This window comes from Canis lupus, chromosome 4 (genome assembly GCF_011100685.1).
Source record: "Canis lupus familiaris isolate Mischka breed German Shepherd chromosome 4, alternate assembly UU_Cfam_GSD_1.0, whole genome shotgun sequence".
Lineage (NCBI taxonomy): Eukaryota > Metazoa > Chordata > Mammalia > Carnivora > Canidae > Canis > Canis lupus.
This window is the reverse complement of record NC_049225.1, coordinates 1,833,902-1,855,258: the sequence shown is the minus strand read 5'-3', so window position 1 is coordinate 1,855,258 and position 21,357 is coordinate 1,833,902. Positions and strand designations below refer to the sequence as shown.

The following is a 21,357-nucleotide window of genomic DNA, read 5'->3' as shown; positions in this document are numbered from 1 at the left end:
ATATATATCTATATATATACACATACATTGGAGTATTAATCTACTATAAAAAATAGTGAAATCTTGCCATTGCAACAATATGGATGGAGCTAAAGGGTATAATGTTAAGTGAAATAAATCAGTCAGAGAAAGACAAATACCATATGATTTCACTCCTGTGTGGCATTTAAGAAACAAAACAATGAACAAAATTAAAAAATAAAGAAAACAAAAAAACCCCAGACTCTTAATTATAGAGAATAAACTGATGGTTATCAGAGGGAAGATGGAGGTGGTGAAATAGGAGAGGAGATTGAGTACCCTTATCATGATGAGCACTGAGTAATGTATAGAATTGTTGAATCACTATATTGTACACATGAGATTAATATAACACTGATGTTAACTATACTCGAATTATAATTTAAAAACAATAAAAAAGTAATTGATGTCTAAGTCATCAAAATTTAGTTAAATTAGTTTAGTATGAGGGCAATCATCAATTTTATCCAAAAGAAACTTCCTTTTTGGTATTCTCATTATTAACTTCCCAGGCACACAAGCTAATATAGAGCAAAACATCCCTTAGGCTCTATAAAAATAAAAACAAACAGCTTTCCACCATGCTACTGCAGGCTTTAGCATATGAAAGAGTGATTTTTTCCTATCACAGGAACCAGATTTGCTTTAGAGAACACTAATTTCATAAGTTTGTCTCCAAACTTGGTACAGTCTGAAGACACAACCCTTATACACAAAAAGCCACAAAGTCTTCAAAAAACTAAACCATTTAAAAATAAATAAATAAAAGCCCACAGTTTTATTTGCTCTTGTGTTTATGCCATCATAATAAAACAGTCAATGCTCAGTGTGGCAATTTCAAAAATTTGATCCCGAATATGTGTGTAAATAATAGATTGAGTTTCTGAGTGTTTCCACAATGTAACAATAACTCAAATTATAGCAGGATTGGAGGCAAGTAGCCACTGGCTACACAGATACAGGATATACAGGGAGTCAGCTGAATTTTGTGGTTCTAGCAATTCAGGAATCAGCCTGGGCTAGAGTGGAGTCCTAGAGAGTCATGGCCAGGAAGGAACACGGACACACTGTATCACCTGTAGATCACAGGAATCCAGAAGAGAGACCAGAGGTTGGGTAAGGGAATGGGGTGGACACCAGAAGACTCAGTACAATGAATATGTTCCCTACTTTAGAGATGTTTTTGATATCTAGCTCTTGCTACAGGAAAGCCATAAACCTTGATCATAAACTATAAATTCACACCATTTCAGTGGTTTCAGAGGCTATTTTCATAATGATACAAATACACTGTATGTATATTTCATTGTCATTCTCTTGTAAGTGTAGAGTGGAAATTACAGAGGCTGCATGAAGTATGATTCATAAATAAAATACATGGAGCCTGAAAAAATGAATTCAGGAGCAAACATAACAATCTAGCAAGACGCTAAAGCAATCTGCAACAATATAAACCAGTGTCATTCTCACCATTTTTGTCTATTTTACAAAATACAATTATTTGAAACAAAAATGTTACTTAAGTTAATATAATGTTTAGTATTCTGTTTTAAATTTATACAATTATTTATTTATTTATTTATTTATTTATTTATTTATTTATTTTTAGAGAGAGAGAGAGCATGATCAATCAGGGGGCAGGAGAAGTGCAGAGGGAGTGAGAGACAAAATCTTAAGCAGACTCCACACCCAGCATGGAGCCAACGAGGGGCTTAATTCATAACCCTGAGATCATGACCTGAATTACTGCAATTTTAAATGAATTAATAGAGGTTTAACATTTTTTCTTAGTTTTAATTTTTAGTTGGTAAATATTAATAGAATAGCCCACATAAACTAAAGCTCCTTCAGGTGCTCAGTTACTTTTAAGAGTATAAAAGGAGCCATGAGTCAAAAAATTTTGACAAACATTATCTTACATTAACACATCAAAATAGAGAAATACAGGGGCACCTGGGTGGCAGTCCTTTAAGCATCTGCCTTCGGCTCAGGGCATGATCTCAGGGTCCTGGATCAAACCCTCATTGGACTTCCTACTCAGTGGGGAGCCTGCTTCTCCCTTTATCTCTGCCCCCTGGCTTGTGGTCTCTCTGTTTCTCACACTCTCTCCATCTCAAATAAATGAATAAAATTTAAAAAGTAAAAAAATAAAATAAGAGAAATACAATCTTCTCACAGGGCACTTAAAATGCATCTTATAACATTCAACATCTTTCTAATAAAGAAATAAGCAGTTTGCATCTGGCCTGTGTCTGGGCTGGCAACTCCCAATTGTGGCAGATCCCACTGGGAATTTTGAAGGGTTATATTGAGATATAGCATCCAAGTGCATGTCTTAGCTATTTCTTCATGCTTTCTGAGTCCTCTTCTCTATGATAAGCCTCTGGGTATCCATGGGCCATTCTCAAAACTTGTGCATTTTCTTGCTAGGGTAAGTAGAAACTTCCAGATCCTTTCACACTCTGGGCAAGGCATGTGTACACCCAGGAGTTTCTCTTCAGACTCTGCAATGAGGTCCCACACAACCTTCATGTCTGCACCAACATGCCCACTCCATGTTAGAAACTGTATTCAGCCAAAGTCTTGAGAGGCAGAACAACGGAAACAATATTCTTCAAAATTTATTTAGGTGTTTCTAAGGCAACATTTCCTCATCATTGATCAATTCAAAAATCTAGAGATCAAAATCTAGTCTACCAATCACTGCCCTACTGTTGTCTCCCTTATACACTACCATCTCTTGGGTCTAGAGGGACAAATTTTCTTGGGACCTCCCTTGGCTGTCTCTTTTTGCATCTTGATTCCTTCCCTGGTAAGCTCTCATATGAATAAGAGAACACAAACCAAGACTCATCTCAAAAATTTCATATATATAAATAAATATATATATATATATATACACACACAATTTCTATTAAAAAATGAAAGTGATATCTTCAAAAATCTATAGCAAACATTATACCAAATAATAAAATATTAGAAACATTTAAAGGAATATCAAGGAAAAATATGGATGCTCAAGATCATCTGTAATATTCAATATTTGCATGTAATTTCTACATAATAGTCTTAAGACATAAAAATAAAAGAGATACAAATATCAGAATTAAAGAGACATAACAGATATCTTTATGCTAATGTTATTATTGTTGGTTTAGAATAACCAAAAGAAGTGTCTGTCACATTGGTAGATTTGTTAGAGCTTCCAATAAGGTGATGTGCTATAAATAAATACAAGAAAAACAGTAGCTTTAGAATGGCTTAAAAAACAAATGAATTAAAATAAAGTTCATAACAACAATTAAACATCAGCAGTACAAGTGAAAACACTTTTCCTTCCTCTTTAATTTCTCTATTCCCTCACATTTCTTAGAAACTACAGTTAACAAGCTGGAGAAGTAAGGAAAGAAGCCAAAAGTCAAAAGTCACATATTAGCTGATAAATTATCCCTTCCTGCAGTACCTACCTGTGGATGGTAGATATATTTAAAATCAATTTCAAATATTTCATTATATAATGGTGCCAGACAATTTAATTTGTGAAATGAAATGTTTTAATTTATAATGTGAAGATGTGACATGGGATTACAAAATCCTGCCACTATCATAATTTTCATCCAGAGCAATGGAAAAAAAAATTCAACTGAGTATATTTTAAAGAGACATGGAAGACAAACTAAGTTGCATTGTATTTCATCTATGAGTAATGCTAGTTTAATTTCTGGTTAACAAAAGTATATGTTTTTCAATATCTGAGTTTATTTAGTCACAAAATAAATTATGTACAATGTATTTTATATAAGACATTTTTAAAAATTGTAAAATTCCGATATCAAAAATATATGTGCATTATATACTAATCAAGGAATTCCAAGAACTTTCACATTTTTAAGATACTCATACTATTATTTACATCCACAAAATCTTATAACACTGAGTTCAATTGCCATGAAACTTGTCAAACATTTTTCCTAAGCCCCCAAATAGAATTCATTGTTTCCCTTTTTTTTTATGTTCCTCTTTTTCATTTCAAATAATGCCTGTATTTGGTATATTTCAGTTGAATCAGATGTCTCTCCTGTTAGATTAAGCTCCCTAGGAGCATGATAATTTTCTCATCATTGTTGTATTTTATGTGCTTGGTATGTTAGATACCTATTAAAAGAATGAGACACAAAAATTCTGTTGAAATATATAACTCAAAATTCTGAGCCATGAAATTTTTCCTTACTATTGTTATGGTTATGTTTTCTAAATTTACTACATTGCTTTTTGCTATTTATTACCTCACTTTACATTGTTTTATTACATGAATTATTATAAGCATGAGCTATACTTAAAAATCATCAAGAATTATTTCTTTTAAGAGAGAGGGGAAAATGGTGTCAGAGTAAAAGTACCCTAGGCTTGCCAATGAATATAACTAGATAACTATTAAATTATCCTAAATCCTCCAGAAATCAATCTGAAGACCCAGAGAACAAACTTCACAACAAAAAGTAGAGAAGGGGCCACATCAAAGAAGGTAGGAAGTGTGGAGAGGTGGCTTAGGAGAGAAATGGATCATGGTTGCTATGGTGGGGAGGCAGCTGGTTGCAGAGAAAGGCATCAGACAGACTAGCACCCAGAGCAGCACACACAAGGAAGATGATTCCTCATAGCAACTGACTTGGAAAAGAAGAGGGCCTGAATTTCATGACTTCTTGCAACCAGCAGGACTTAAAACCTGGAGTTTTAAAGGTCAGTGTGCTTGACTCTGGGAGAGTTATGAAGACATTGGGCTGCTGATGGAGTAAAGGAGGCCAAACAGCCTGTGGACAAACAGCATGGAAACAGCAAACTGAAGAGCACATGGGGTACACAGTGGGGAGGTTATTCATTCATCTTGGAGTATGTCTCAGAGAGGCAGTTATCACAGAGATACCTTTCCAGGAACAAAGGAACCAGCAGGTGACATTTCCTTCCCCTATCCTTCAGCATAAACAGAACCACTACAGAAACCATTACAGTGCTGACACTGGCTACCTAACTGGCTTACAATAAGCCCTGCCCTCCATACTCAAGAAGAACTACCCTTCCCAGTCATGCTTGTCTCAGTCCCAGTGCAGTGGGCCCCCTCCCGCAGAAGACAGCCCAAACCCCTGCCAACACAGCACCTTTCAACTCAGGAGCTGTGCAAGGCCTTGGTTTTAGTGGTGACAGTGATAAGCCTCATTTCACAAGCAGATCAGAGCACACATGGTTAGAACACACCACTTTCAGGCCAGAGACCAAACACTGCCCCCAACAGGCAACAAGAGCCTCTGCAGATAACTGGCCTAAAAAAATAAAGCAGCCAGGACATAACAGCAGAGGACATGCAGCACACATTGGAGACACTCCTGGAAGTGCCAGGCCCTGAGGAACAGAGCAATACAGGACCTCTTCTTCATAAAGCCATAACCTTCAAGAACAGGAGACATAGTTGACTTCTAACACATGGAAAGAGGCACAGAGACTTACACAAAATCAGGAGAAAGAGAAATTTGTCCCAAATGAAAGAACAGAACAAGGCCACACCCAGAGATCTAAGCAAAACAAGACTTAAATAACATGCCTGATGGACAATTTAAAGCAGTGATCAGGGATCCCTGGGTGGCGCAGCAGTTTAGCACCTGCCTTTGGCTCAGAGCATGATCCTGGAGACCCGGGATCGAGTCCCACATCGGGCTCCCGGTGCATGGAGCCTGCTTCTCCCTCTGCCTGTGTCTCTGCCTCTCTCTCTCTCTCTCTCTCTCTCTCTCTCTCTCTCTGTGTGTGTGACTATCATAAATAAATAAAAAATTAAAAAAATAAAATAAAGTAGTGATCATAAGGATACTCACTGGACTTAAGAAAAGAATGGAGGACATCAGAGAGACCATTAACACAGAGATAGGGAATAACATAGCAAAGTAAAGGGCTCAATAAACAAAATGAAAAATACACTTGATGGAATAAACAGCAGGCTGGAAGAAGAAGAGTGAATTAATGTCCTAGAAGACAGGATATGGAAAGTAATCAAGCTGAACAAGACACAAAAAAAGAATTATGCAAAATGAGAATAGGGAACTCAGTAACTACATCAAATGTAATAACATTTATATTATAGGAGTCTCAGAATAAGAAAAGAGAGATAATTTATTTGAAGAAATAATACCAGAAAATCTCCCTTTTCATTGGAAGAAAATAGATATCTAGATCCAAAAAGAACAGAAGACTTCCAACAAAATCAACAAAAGTAGATCCACACTAAGACATATTGTAGTTAAAATGGCAGAATACAGTGATAAAAAAATTCTTAAAAGCAGCAAGACAAAAGAAGACAGTTACATATCAAAGAACCCCTTAAGCCTATCAGCATATTTTTTCAGCAGAAACTTTCCAAGCTGGAAAGGAGTGGCATGATCTATTCAAAGTGCTGAATGGGAAAAATCTACAGCCAAAAATACTCTGTCCAGCAATGCTATCATTCAAAATGGAAGGGAAGATGGGATTTCCCAGGTAAACAAAAACTAAAAGAGTTCATGATCCCTAAACCAGCCCTGCAAGAGATATTACAGAGGACTCTTTGAGTGGAAAGGAAAGACCAAAAGTGACAGTATGAAGGTAGGAAACACAAAAGCAGTAAAAATAAATAGTTCTCTAAAAAATCAGTCAAGGAACTCATAAAATAAAAGGATGTAAAATATGACACCATATACCTAAAAGGTGGGGAGGAGAGGACTCAAGACTGGATTCAATCCTAAAATCAACCTAATATAGACCACTATATATGCAGAAGATGTTATATACAAACCCAATGATAACCACAGATTAAAAACTACTAATAAATATGCAAAAATAAAGAGAAAGAAATCCAAATACATCACTAAAAATCCCAAGCAAACCGTGAAAGAAAAACAAGAAGGGTCAGAGAAAATCTTAAGAAACAACCACAAAAAAGTAATAAAATGGCAATAAATACATATATCAAAAATTACTTGAAATGTAAATGGACCAAATGCTCCAATCAAAAGACACAAGAGTATTATACTTAGTGAAATAACTCATAGAAACACAAATATGATTTCACTTATGTGTGGAATTTAAGAAACAACATGAACAAAGGAAAAAAAGAGAGAGAGTGAGCCAAAAAATGGACTCTATAGAAAATAAACTAGTGGTTACCAGAAGTGGGTGGCAGGATGGATGAAAAAGGGGATAAAGGAGTACACTTGTGATGAGCATTAAGTGATCAAAATAAAAAAGTTACATAAATAAAAATTTTAAAAATGAATAGGCAACCTCAAAACAAAAGGAGCAATCCCTTTTGCTTTTATCTTCGAAAAGTTTAATTTACATAAACTAGGAAAACTGTAATATGTATATTAAAAATTATGAAGCATTTGAGTGACATTGCTATTATACATGTTGTAATAAAAAATAATGTAATTTAACTTTCTGAAACTTAATAATAGAAATTTAAAAATATTTGCTTGTCACGTTATGAACAATGAGAAAAGATTTACTTTGAAAAAGTAAAATAGCCATAAATCAGTGTAATAGTGGATAACACCGTAAATATTTTAAAGAAAACAAGACAGTGGTTTAATATATCCTAACTGAATTTTAAATTTTATAAATAAAATATAAGTAGGTAGGAAGGAAATTAATATATCAAAGTGAAAGTAAAACAGTATATATGAGGCAGAAGCAAACTAAAAACCACAGTGAAGTTCTCTGGGAGATATTCTATAATTTCATAGGATACCATGAAATGATCTATACACAGTTTGTCTGATAATGTCATTTATTGCCTTAATTTAGCATCATGTAAGAAATACAGATGGTATACTTACCCTATTTTCTTCTTTCTAATGATGTCTATGTAATTTCCTTGGAATGTGAAATTTACAATGTATATGTGACATATTGTATGCACATCTTCTCCTTCCTTCCTTCCTTCCTTCCTTCCTTCCTTCCTTCCTTCCTTCCTTCCTTCCTTCCTTCTTTCCTTCTTCTCTTCTAACTTTGACCCTTATTATTCATAGCAGATATGCCATATCTCAAGCCTAGAAATGGATTTTGATTGATGTAAATCAGTCATAATGGTTCCTATTGTCCTTACCAAAAGTTGGTTTAAAAAAATGCTCTGGGACATCATTTTGGCTAATAAGACAAAAGATAACTTCTGAGGGGCTTCTAGGAAATGTGCCCTTGCTTTTACTTAAGAGTTCCTTTTAAAACTTTGGATGTTATAGGGACTAAACGAGATATTTTGAGACAGATGAATCAATCTGGAATAATCTGATATAAAATTGCAAAGGAAAAGATTTTGAAAGTATAAGTTCCTGCGGCCATTATCGAACCATGATGTCTTCAGTCAGCTGCTTAACAGAATACCATAGACTATGTAAACAACAAACATTGATTTCTCCCATTTCTAGGGGCTAAAAGTCTAATGAGTGCACTCTCCCTGGTTTGACGACAGTCCTTCCCAGTGTATTCTCACTTGTAAGAGAGAGAAGCAATAAGCTCTCTCCTCTTTTGTCATAAGGATGCTAATGCCATCATGAGGACAGGAAGGTAGAGCCATCCCGAGGGTGTCATTTCCAAACACCATTACATTGGGAATTAGAGTTTCTTTTTTGGGGGGGGAGGGGTAGAGTTTCAACATGAATTCAGCACATGGATTCAACACGTCCTGGAGCTCCCCTAATCCCGGACTTCTTATTTGAAATACTAGTTCGTGTTATGCAAAAATCTGAATTTGAGATTTTAACATATAACTGAAAGGATACAAGATATAAAACAATTCTACAGTAACATTATAAATGATAACACTTATGAAGGTCAAGGTTATAAATCTCTGAGTGTGTTATGCCTTTTTGTACCCATCTTCATTGAGATTTCCTTGAAATACATCATGCATTAAGAATGTCATTTTCTTTTTCTTGGTAATTTTGACACTTTCTTGGTAAAATTAGCATTTTACATTTTTAACTATTTCTTAAAAGTGAAATATAATATACATTCTGTGCCTACAACTACAGAGAGCACATTCCTACAACTCAATGAACAATAAAGCCAATGATCATGTAAATACAACTCAAATGAAGTAAGAGAAGATTGCCAGAACCCCAGAAGCTTCTTCCATATCCATTTCCAAGCACAACCCTGACTTCTAACTGCAGAGATTAGCTTTACTTATTTTGGAACTTGTGATAAGGGGAATCACAAGGAATGTATTGTTTTTATTAGATCATTTCTTTCATAAGCAGTTTGTTTCTAAGATCCATGCATTTTTATAAGTAGTTACTGATTATCTTTTTTTTGTTTAGCTGTACAGAATTCTAATATGAATATAATACCATTTATTTATCTATTTTAACATTGACAGACATTTACCAAAAGCCTTCCTTAAAATGTGAAAATTCCACAGACCAGTGGAAGGTATTTTGAAATACATAGAGCTAACTGAGATCTCACATTCAGAATGCAGAGTCTACGGCCATACCATCCTGAACATACCTGATCTTGTCAGAATAAAGAATCCCCAGAATTCAGTAAAAGACAGAAAATCAAGTAATAAAATGTGCAAGAGATTTACAAGTGCTATACAATAGGTGATGTTCCAGTCTTCAATAAAAACCTTTAATTATTTTTATTAGTAGTAACCAGACAAGTGCACATTAAAACATAATTAAATTCCACTATACATGCCCCAGAAAGGCAAAAACAAAAAAAGTACCAAAAAAACACAAAACAAAAGCAAGTTCATGACAATACCAAATATTAGCAAACAAGTTTAGCAACAGAAACTCTTAGACTCTATGCAGCTAGAATTGGCAATTAGTACCATATTTTGGAAAATATCTTTCTTGATCTTCTAAACTTTAGCATTTGTTTTTTCTGTTACCTGAAAATTTCACTCATAGGTACATTCTCACTTAGTCGCCATTTGTTTCAGAGGACACGTGTTTGAATATTTTTAGCAGAATCAATCTAATTTGTCTAAAAAATGGAAAGTACTTTTTAAAATCATCAAATCTCTCTTTCATATCAGTTCAATTGTGTGATAATCTACAAAAGACCTACAAAAGACAAGAGCACTAAAGGAATGAGAAAAACAGGGAATGAAAGTTTAATGTTGAATCCAGAGAGCTAAGCAAAAGAAATCTAGAGGAGGTCTATTGTATTCAAAATCTGTGGACACTAAACCTAGCTGTGTCAATCATAGAATTTGTTACTGTCTCCTGGATGGATTCTCTCCCATTCTAGAGAACAAAAATCATTCATACCGTCTCGACTATTCTCAAGCCTGACATGGCAGCCATAGATGTGTACTGCTCAGATTCTTCCCTAAGAGGAACCCACCCAGAACGTAGCTGGCTTATGGACTTCAGCTGCCACCACTTTGGCCCCATCACCACCTCCCACACAGGATACATTCTCCCTGAGTTGCTCCCTACCAGTGATTGTATATGGCAGAAGGAATAGAGTGCTGTTCTGTCCAACAGACAACTCAAATGTACACTCTTCACTCTGGGACCCCATCACCCTGATTGAGACCCTCTCAGAGTTGTGCCTCAGTCACTTCTACTCAAATGCCCTTCCTTTCCTACTTCCTTCCATAGTTTTTCTTATCTGTGTTTGGCCTGAAAGCTCTCCCTGCTAACCGTCTTTCATCATTCACTGAATTACCCCAAATGATTCTTTTGCACATCCAATTCCACTTGGATGTCTACTTCCAGGAGGACATGAACCATCACGTCCAGTATCTTATACCTTTCCCAAAACTCTCAAAAACATCACCTCATGGTCCCTACCTACCTCCACAGGGAGCTTGATGTGGGACTCAATCCCAGGACCCTGGGATCACAGCCTGAGCCAAAGGCAGATGCTCAACCACTGAGCCACCTAAGGGTCCTGCTTATTTAGTCTTATCAATTAATTCTTCCTTTCAATTTTTTAAAAGATTTTATTTATTTATTTATTTATTTATTTATTTATTTATTTATTTATGAGAGACACAGAGAAAGAGGCAAAGACACAAGCAGAGGGAGAAGTAGGCTCCTCACAGGATGCCCAATGCGGGACTCAATCCCTGGACCCAGATCATGCCTCGAGCCAAAGGCGTGCCAGCTGAGCCACCAAGGCATCCCTCTTCCTTTCAAGTTATTAAAAAGAGTTGTTCTTCTGCTTTAGATTAAAGGTAACTACAAATTATTTGCTCAATCATTTAAGGGTTCGACTCTTGGTTTTAGCTCTCAGTTCAGGTCATAATCTCAGGGTCATGGGCTCAAGCCCTGCATCAGGCTCTGTGCTCAAGAAGGAGTCTGCTTGAGGTTTCTCTCCCTCTCCCTCTACCCCTCACCCTGCTCGTATGCTCTCTCTCTCTCAAATCAATAAATAAACCATTAAAAGATAAAAATTTAAAGGAAGCCTGACTTTGAACTCTTATATTAATTTAATATAACATAAACTTGTACACAGGGATTAAATCTCAGTAAAAGTAAGTGAAATGGAAAGCTTAATACAAAAGAAACCAATACTGTAGAAAGCCAGGTGAGAATAGAAATAAACAAAATTGAAGGGATTTTTTAAAATCTAAATTTAAAAAGGTAAAAATGAGAAGATTCTCATGCATGGAGGGCAAATACATGACAATTCTAATAGTGTCCAAAATATTATATGGGACCTGGGTTCAAAAAAATTGCCAATAGTATTTCTCTGTGTTTCCAAGGTGCAAAGAAATCTTGCTTCTAAACCATTGTTTTTAAATGGTAATATAGATACTTGTTTTATTTATTCATCTTGCTAACATTTACTTACCAAGAGGGTCTTGTACAGAGTGGAAGGGGATATGGCAAGTAACAAAGTTTGGTTGTTGTATATTTTAGTTGGAGAAAAGTATTCATAAACAATTTTGCTACAAAGCAGTAACAAAGTAACTGTTATACAAGATGTTGTAAAGTGCCATGGGGATAAAAGAAGGGAGTGGTGACTCTTGTTGGTGTGATCAAAGAAGACCTCATAACAAAGGTCACATTTGAGGGAGTCCAGAAAGATAATAGGATTTCAACACTCAGAGATCTGAGGGTGGGGATGGTCTCATAAGGATAAAGAATACTTTGAACCAAAGCCTTAAAGCAGAAATGTAACCAAGGAATGATAAAGAGATCCCCTTGAGTGTATAGAAGAGGGTTTGAAGGATTGTAGTAAGTGGCTAAATTAAAGTGTGATAGCAAGGCTCGAATTATAGCCTGTTTAAATCTGGATTGAAGACTTTTTTATAAATTTGGTAGAAAATACTAATTTTAATTTGACTAGTTTATCTTTTCTAGAAATTGTTATAAAGGGTCAAAGATTTCAAGAGTGAGATTTAGGAGTTTCACAAATTACATTATCATACATTAACTAAATTATGCCTCACAAAAGTGTCTTACACATTACTTCTCACTGTATCACTGACTGAACATTATAACAACAGCAGAGACCCAATCAGAATTTAAAAGCCCCCCTGATGCTTAAGTGCTAAGAGGAGGAAGACACCGGGAGGATCAAATTGGATATGACAATACATTGGCATAAGATATTAGTACATTTTCCAAAATATTTGCAGTTTTGATTTGCAACCACTACTCTTAATAATGAGCAGTTTGCCTTTAAGATGTAAGCTAATAAAAGTATAAAACCATCGCAAATAGCCAAGTATGTAAAATACCACATTCTTAATCATTTTTAAAAGTTCTTCTTTCATATTTAAATTTCAAAATATACTGGCATAGTAATGCATAGTAATTATTTAATACATATGCTAAACTTTTAACTGATAGCAGCAACCAATCAGAAAAGTTTACAAATCATTGTAAAGTATAAGGATATTTGCAAACTGGAATCAAAGTTCACCATAACCCTCTTTGTGGGAGGAAAATATTTGAATGTTTATAAATGAAAGTTAAGTTAGTTGGCTCTAGGAAATATAATCTGTAGATAATATAAATCAGACACAAGTATTCTTCCTTTCTATTGTACCTTACTATTTGTCAAACATGAGAGAATATTAACATATCAATGTTGAAATGTGATAAACATTTTAACATTTATGATATGTGACCATCTGACATTCAGACCAGGATAGGAGGGCTGGTGTCATCTGTAAATTCAAAATCCATTTAAATTTTAGTAAATCTTAATTTCTTTATTATTTGCATTAAAATGAATATTAATACAAGTTCAAAAATTGGCTTCTACACCATCATCAATTCTCTCTCTCTTTTTTAAAGATTTTATTTATTTATTCACAAGAGACACACACACACACAGAGGCAGAGACAGGCAGAGGGAGAAGCAGGCTCTATGCAGGGACCCCGATGTGGGATTCAATCCTGGTACTCCGGGATCACAACCTAAGCCAAAGGCAGATGCTCAACCACTAAGCCACCCAGGCATCCCTAATTCTCTTGATCCTTACTTTGTAAATCACTACTCTACCTTTAGCTTAATATTAAAATTCTATTCAGATGCAGACACATTGACAGTATAATCTATTTCCAACTGTCTGCATAAAATAGTAACACCTGATTGCATGAAATAAATCCACTTTCCAGCTGGCTGTTCTATATTTTCCCTTACCTGAAAATTTTATAAGCCTAGTTTGCCTTTAGTTCAAACTGGATCATCACCCATGCTGTCCTATAAATAATGCGTCATTTTGTCATCATTGTATTTTCACCTACCTGGGTTTGTGAAAAAAAATAGTAGGTTAGACTACTTATTTTTCACTTTTTCACAGACCTCTTAAGTCTGACCACTAGTATACCTTTTCTCTCCCTCTTAAACCTGTTAATCTTCTTCATAATCGTCCCCTCTTCCTTTTCTGTTTTTAAAGCACTGTCATAATGTCACTGCAAGATCCCAAACATGAATGCATGTATGCACACACACACCCCCACACAGACATATCCAGAAAACTAATGCATTGGTCAGGGGAAAACAAGGTGTATAGGATGTCAACTTTAAGAAGAGGGGACTTTTTTGCAACGGGTTTGCCGCCAGAACACAGGTGTCATGAAAACCACCGCTAAACCTAAACCAAAATGGGAAAGGAAAAGACTCACATCAACATCGTCGTCATTGGACACGTAGATTCGAGCAAGTCTACCACTACTGGCCATCTGATCTACAAATGTGGTGGGATCGACAAAAGAACTATCGAAACATTTGAGAAGGAGGCTGCTGAGATGGGAAAAGGCTCCTTCAAGTATGCCTGGGTCTTGGATAAACTGAAAGCTGAACGTGAACGTGGTATCACCATTGATATCTCCTTGTGGAAATTCGAGACCAGCAAGTATTATGTGACCATCACTGATGCCCCAGGACACAGAGACTTTATCAAAAACATGATTACAGGCACATCTCAGGCTGACTGTGCTGTCCTGAGTGTTGCTGCTGGTGTTGGTGAATTTGAAGCAGGTATCTCCAAGAATGGGCAGACCAGTGAGCATGCCCTTCTGGCTTACACACTGGGTGTAAAACAACTAATTGTTGGTGTTAACAAAATGGATTCCACTGAACCACCCTACAGCCAGAAGAGATACGAGGAAATCATTAAGGAAGTCAACACCTACATTAAGAAAATTGGCTACAACCCTGACACAGTAGCATTTGTGCCAATTTCTGGTTGGAATGGTGACAACATGCTGGAGCCAAGTGCTAACACGCCTTGGTTCAAGGGATGGAAAGTCACCCATGAGAATACCAGTGGAACCACCCTGCTTGAAGCCCTGGATTGCATTCTGCCACCAACTCATCCAACTGATAAGCCCTTGCATCTGCTCTGAAGACGTCTACAAAATTGGTGGTATTGGTACTGTCCCAGTGGGTCGAGTGGAGACTGGTGTTCTTAAGCCTGGCATGGTGGTCACCTTTGCTCTGGTCAATGTTACAACTGAAGTAAAGTCTGTGGAAATGCACCATGAAGCTTTGAGTGAGGCTCTTCCTGGGGACAATGTGAGCTTCAATGTCAAGAACGTATCTGTCAAAGATGTTCATCGTGACAATGTGGCTGATGACAGCAAAAATGAGCCACCAATGGAAGCAGCAGGCTTCACGGCTCAGGTGATTATCCTGAACCATCCAGGCCAAATCAGTGCTGGATATGCACCTGTGCTGGACTGTCACACAGCTCACATTGCTTGCAAGTTTGCTGAGCTGAAGGAGAAGATAGATCGTCATTCTGGAAAAAAAAGCTGGAAGATGGTCCCAAGTTCTTGAAATCTGGGGATGCTGCCATTGTTGATATGGTTCCTGGCAAACCTATGTGTGTTGAGAGCTTCTCTGACTATCCTCCTTTAGGCCGTTTTGCTGTTCGTGACATGAGACAGACGGTTGCTGTGGGTGTCATCAAAGCAGTGGACAAGAAGGCAGCTGGAGCTGGCCAAGTCACCAAGTCTGCCCAGAAAGCTCAGAAGGTTAAACGAATATAATCCCCAATACCTGCCACCCCAGTCTTAATCACTGGTGGAAGAACGGTCTCAGAACTGTTTGTGTCAATTGGCCATTTAAGTTTAATAGTAAAAGACTAGTTAATGATAACAATGCATCGTAGAACCTTCAGAAGGAAAGGAGAATGTTTTGTGGACCACTTTTTTTTGTACATGGCAGTTTTGAGTTATTAGTTTTTCTTTTTAAGATTTTATTTATTTATTCATGAAAGACACAGGGAAAGAGAGAGAGGCAGAGACACAGGCAGAGGGAGAAGGAGGTTCCATTCAGGGAGCTGGTTGTGGGACTCGATCCTGGGTCTCCAGGATCATACCCTGGACTGAAGGTGGAGCTAAACTGCTGAGCCACCCGGGCTGCCCTAAGTTATTAGTCTTTAAAATCAGTACTTTTTAATGGAAACAACTTGACCAAAAATCTATCACAGAATTTTGAGACCCATTAAAACAAAAGTTTTATGAGAAAAAAAAAAAAAAAAAGAAAGAAAAGAAAAGAAGAGAGGGGCACAGAAGGTCCCTGTGCTGAAAATGATTAGCTGTATACATTAGTTGATTTGAAAAGGAGTCAAAGAGCTCGGAATTTAAGGCTAAGCAACTACAAAAATATCCATACTACCAAGAAGTAGGATACAGAATCTGAGTCCACATGGGAGACTAATTTTGCCTCTTGGTAAAACATTAGGCTCAAGATTTCCTACACTGTTTCCTTTTATTGCTATTATTGTTTTGATGCAAGAAATTATTTTTGTGTAGGAGAGGTATGAGAAGATTAATTATAATGTTAATTGATTCATTTATTAGAGTGATTTTTGAGAGTGATGAAAAGAAACATCAAAACCAAAGGAACTGCATCTATAGAAGTCTAAACATCTGTTATAGGGAAGGAAAACTTCCCTTCTTCCCTTCTAGATTCTTTGGCTGGTCAAATAATTAAATTGACATAACACAGATTAACAGGAGAAAAACAAATTTAATTTTGTGCATATGGGAGCCCATAAAAATATGAGATCCTCCAAAGTGACCAGAAGGGTCAGTTTTTACACCTTTTAAACAAGGAAACAATAAACTTGTGAAGAATTGACAAAACAAAGGGGTTTGGGCTCTAGAAATCACAGTGCAGGGGAGCTTCCTGAAGGCAAAGCAGGAGCTCCTGGGCCAGGGCAGCCCAAGTTTCTAGATGAGAAGCTGGCATTGGCAGCAGAGGTGGCAAGGTTCTTTCATGGGGATGCAGACAAGGAAACTGATGGCCAGGAGTAGACATGTGTCTACAAGTACATGCAATATCCACAGGGACTCTGAGAAATAATTAGGAGAGACATTTGATGAGATTAAAAGGCTCTGCAATTTGATCATTAGTGTTGACTGCTCCCACAGAGCAGTCACAAGTAAAGCAATCAGTAATCACAGGCAAATGTTTGAGGTTGGTTTTGTGGAAGCAAAATCATCCACACTTGGGTTGTGGTTCCAGCTATGGGCATAGAAGTGATTATTAGTGGAGGGAACTACAGAATTTCTTTCAAGAAAAAAATCTTAAGACATCCTCATTTATTCTACAATTTAATATACATTGATATATTTTTCTATAATCAATCAGACTAAACTTTTGATTTTTGGTGAATAAGAGTTGAGAGGGGAAAAATGAATCAAATAGAGTAGAATAAGTTCCCTAAGATAAAGACTTTTAATATAGCATGCAGAAAAGAACTTTTAAGTGAATGTTAAGAGGCCATTAGTGTAAAGATGTACATAGTAAATTCTGCTCAATTTAAAGACAGGGACATATCAGCACCATTAAGGTCGATTTAATTAAAAAAAAAATCATTCAGGCTTAAGATTCCATATTTCATTTCAGTGGCCCTGATCACAACTGCTTTACAGAAATTCTTTGGTCTATTTTCAGAGAAATATTTTCTCAACTACAGATTTGGTTGCTCTAAAAATGTATGGAATATATGGTTTTGTATCCTTTGAAATGCCTCTTTTCTTTGTCCTATGATTGTCAACAGAGGAGGGTTTTTTTTTAAACATAAATCATTTGCTAGATCAAATACTAGATGAGTCATCAAGTCATTTACACTATAGTTTCAAATATTTTCTTTTTTAAATTGCCAGATTACTACTGAGCAGGACAAGATAGCACTTTTCTTTAAAATTGTGCTTAAAAAAATAAATAAAATCAAAGAATAATTTCTGTAATATTAATTTAGAGGAGTTGCAGCTACTGGAATGAATAAATAGTAAAAAAGACAGCATTGAAAAATCGACATGAGTTAGGGTTTTCTTGGTTTCATCAAGTTTTTAAGCTTACCTTTCAAAGCTTCTTCCAATTTAGATTTGTCTAGAGAACATGCAGGAAAGCTGAATACCTTACATAAGTAAACAAAAGAATAAAATTAGCATTTGAAGGATTTTTATAACCAAAAGGATAATACTATTAATTGTTCAAAGTTAAGGATTACTTAAAATAATAAAATATTTTAAAATTTGATCATTTTTATAATGGAAAGGAAAAAATTTTTAAAGAATTATTTATTTACTTGAGAGAGAGACAGAGCAGGGGGAGAAGGAGTGGGAGGGGGAGAGGGAGGGACAGAGGGAGAGGGAAGGGCAGAGGGAGAGGGAGGGACTGGGGGAGAGGGAGAGGCAGGCTCCCACTGAGCAGGGAGTTCAGCAGAGGGCTTGATCCCAGGACCCTGAGATCATGACCTGAGCTGAAGGCAAATACTTAACTGACAGAGCCACCCAGGCACCCTAATTGAAAGAAATTCTTAAATTACCTTCCTCAATGATGCATTTAACTACAAACAAATGACAAATTTGAACAAAATCTGGAAAAAAGTTCTATATATTTCTAGGAAAGAATTATAATAGAAAAACAACAGTAAGCACTAAGGAGGATTTGTAAAATAGAATAAGTGCAGGTAATTGTCAAAAACATAATGTTCTCCTAGAGAATCAATCCTTTAGTTGCATACAATTACTGTTCCAAAGTAAGAAAGAATAGAAAAACTGAACTATGTCAACCAACTTTTACTCTGTATCAACATGGGGTCATAGCAAATCAAATTAGAATTTTAAAATATAATTGGAAGACACCAAGTTTTTTGACAGAAGCTCAAAACAAGATACTATTGGAAGAACTCAATGACTGACAAGACCTGGCCAAAGATTTTTGAAATACTTACAGAGCAGCAGAGAAGCACAAATTAAAGAAAGCAACTGTGTGTATTTTAGCATGAACAAACGAAAGATGCACATAGAAGCTCCAGTTTGATTCATTTACCCTTTCACAAATCTCTAGAGAATATTCTTGAGGCCCCCCTCAGGCCTAGTCGGTTCAGCACGTGATTCTTGATCTTGCAGTCATGAGTTCCAGCCCCACATTGAGTGTAGAGATTACTTAAAAAAGAGGAAAGAGAATATTCCACCTGACATCATAATACATAAGAAGGAAGGTCATAGGCAGCCTGGGTGGCACAGCGGTTTAGCACTGCCTTTAGCCCAAGGCATGATCCTGGAGACCTGGGATCAAGTCCCGTATTGGGCTTCCTGAGTGGAACCTTCTTCTCCCTCTGCCTGTGTCTCTGCCTCTCTCTGTGTGTCTCTCATGAATAAATAAATAAAATCTTTAAAAAAGAAAAGAAGGGGGGATCCCTGGGTGGCTCAGCGGTTTCGCGCCTGCCTTTGGCCCAGGTCGTGATCCTGGAGTCCCGGGATTGAGTCCCACGTCGGGCTCCCTGCATGGAGCCTGCTTCTCCCTCTGCCTGTGTCTCTGCCTCTCTCTCTCTCTCTATGTCTCTCTCTCTCTATGTCTATCATTAATAAATAAAAATAAATCTTAAAAAAAAAAAGAGGTCAGACAAGGAAATAATAAGAACATGGCTCTTCACAGGAGAGTTTGTAGTTTGGTTAGACATGAAGAGACATGACCTGACATGTGTAAGATGGTAAGAATGGATAGACAGCTCTCAGCAGAAGGATGAGGGAGGAGATGGGAACAGTGGGACCAAGGAGTCATGACTACATCTGCTCAGCTGTGGTGGGTTACAATGAAATGCAAGACATAAATTTCAGGATTCAGGGGACACCATAGTTCTGTTTTATAGAGCAGGAAATATAAGCCAATGAGTGGACCTACAATTACTCAAATAAGAAGAGGAGCTCAGAGACTCTAGTCACATGTACTTCTGATTTCTGAAATTCACTCGGAGCCTGACTGAAACAAATTATATTTGATAGAACTGAGCCACCAGAAAGCCTTACGAAGTTTCTTACTGAGTACAGTGTAGGAGAAACACCAATGACCAACAAGAATTAGTTATCTATAACAAGTATTTGCTTTCTTACAAGAACCTAAAATGGGTCTCAAATTTACCCACCTGCAGCTCTTATGATTAATGTTTCTTTTCTTAATTGATTTTCCCAATTTGTTAGGGTAAAATCAACAGAATTTGCTTGCCTTATCTTTAAGGCATTTATATGTTTTTTGTTGTTGTTTTGTTTCTTACTATGTAGATTTTGCCAAGCTGAGACTATACACTTCCCACATTCCCTTCCTCATATGGTTCTGGGTTAAGACTGACTACAGGAGAAATTAGCAGATGTGGAAGGCAGGAGAGAAGGAGGAGGACTTCTACTCTGCAGGCAAAATTCACACATGTTGTTGTTGATTGGCTGGTGCACCTCAGTGACACAGAACAGCCAGATTCTCACCCCCTCTTCCTATTTTATCTCCTCATTACGCTTTTCAGAGTTCTGGGCCAGGTGTGTGTGCAACCATGACACGAGGGGCAGAAGCTTCTTCTGCAGGACACCTATCAGGTCAGTGGGAGACAGACAGGGTTTCCAGTTTGTCCACATAGTTTTCTGATTTGCCTTGTTGATTTGTCTTGCAGGTCCTAGTGTGTTGTTGGTTTCTTCCTTTATGTGGCCTGGAAAGTGCTGCCCCAGACTTCCCAAGCAAAAACAGAGTCCACAGCCCTCCTTTTATGTCCTCAGTTCCCTCGGCAATCTCTAGTTGGTGACTTTTCTCTGATCTACCAACCACTCCCATTCAGAGTTAATTTCCTCAACTTCTCCCATAATTGTAGAAGGTCTCAACCCCGCAATAAATATTTTATTCTAGGCAGCCTGGGTGGCTCAGTGGTTTAGCACTGCCTTACAGCCCAGGGCCTGATCCTGGAGACCCAGGATGGAGTCCCACATCAGGCTCCCTGCATGGAGCCTGCTTCTCCCTCTGCCCGTGTCTCTGCCTCTCTCTCTCTCTGTCTGTCTTTCTCTCTCTCTGTCTCTCATGAATAAATAAATAAAATCTTTAAAAAAATGTATTCCATATCATGTACCAGACTTGAAGACATACAGGCATGAAATGAAGAGGTTTTATTTTTTCAATTGAACCAAGACTTTAATTTCTGCTTTTCTATTAGTCAAAATACTTTAAACAAATTCAGCATTCATTTGAATACCATTTTAGAATACCTTCCTCCATAATGGTAGACTTTATATTGAGAATCTTATATTGAGAAGATGTTAGGTAAAATAATACAAGTTGTAACATATTTTCTTCTGATAAGGGCTGACTGCTCAATAAAAATTTGTCCATGGCCCTTCACCACCTTATTTAATTCTATTGTGGTGGTTTTGATCCATTCTTTTTTTTTTAAATTTTTATTTATTTATGATAGTCACAGAGAGAGAGAGAGAGAGAGAGAGGCAGAGACACAGGCAGAGGAAGAAGCAGGCCCCATGCACCGGGAGCCCGACGTGGGACTCGATCCCGGGTCTCCAGGATCGCGCCCTGGGCCAAAGGCAGGCGCTAAACCGCTGTGCC

General features: G+C 37.0%; 1 long non-coding RNA gene across 3 annotated transcripts in view; it reads right to left on the bottom strand.

Annotated features, from left to right (window-relative positions):
* Positions 1–19,022, bottom strand: part of LOC119871430 — a 141,112-nt gene extending 122,090 nt beyond the window's left edge. Inside the window, exons 1-4 of one of the 3 annotated variants that reach the window (XR_005357705.1) lie at positions 18,713–19,022; positions 17,836–17,893; positions 7,881–8,093; positions 3,144–3,242 (exon numbers count right to left, since the gene is read on the bottom strand). This is a non-coding gene — a long non-coding RNA (uncharacterized LOC119871430). Of the gene's footprint in view, positions 1–3,143; positions 3,243–7,880; positions 8,094–16,490; positions 16,823–17,835; positions 17,894–18,712 lie in introns of those variants that run through there. The other 2 variants (XR_005357707.1, XR_005357706.1) reach the window with 2 other exon arrangements.
* Positions 19,023–21,357: the final 2,335 nt, after the last annotated feature.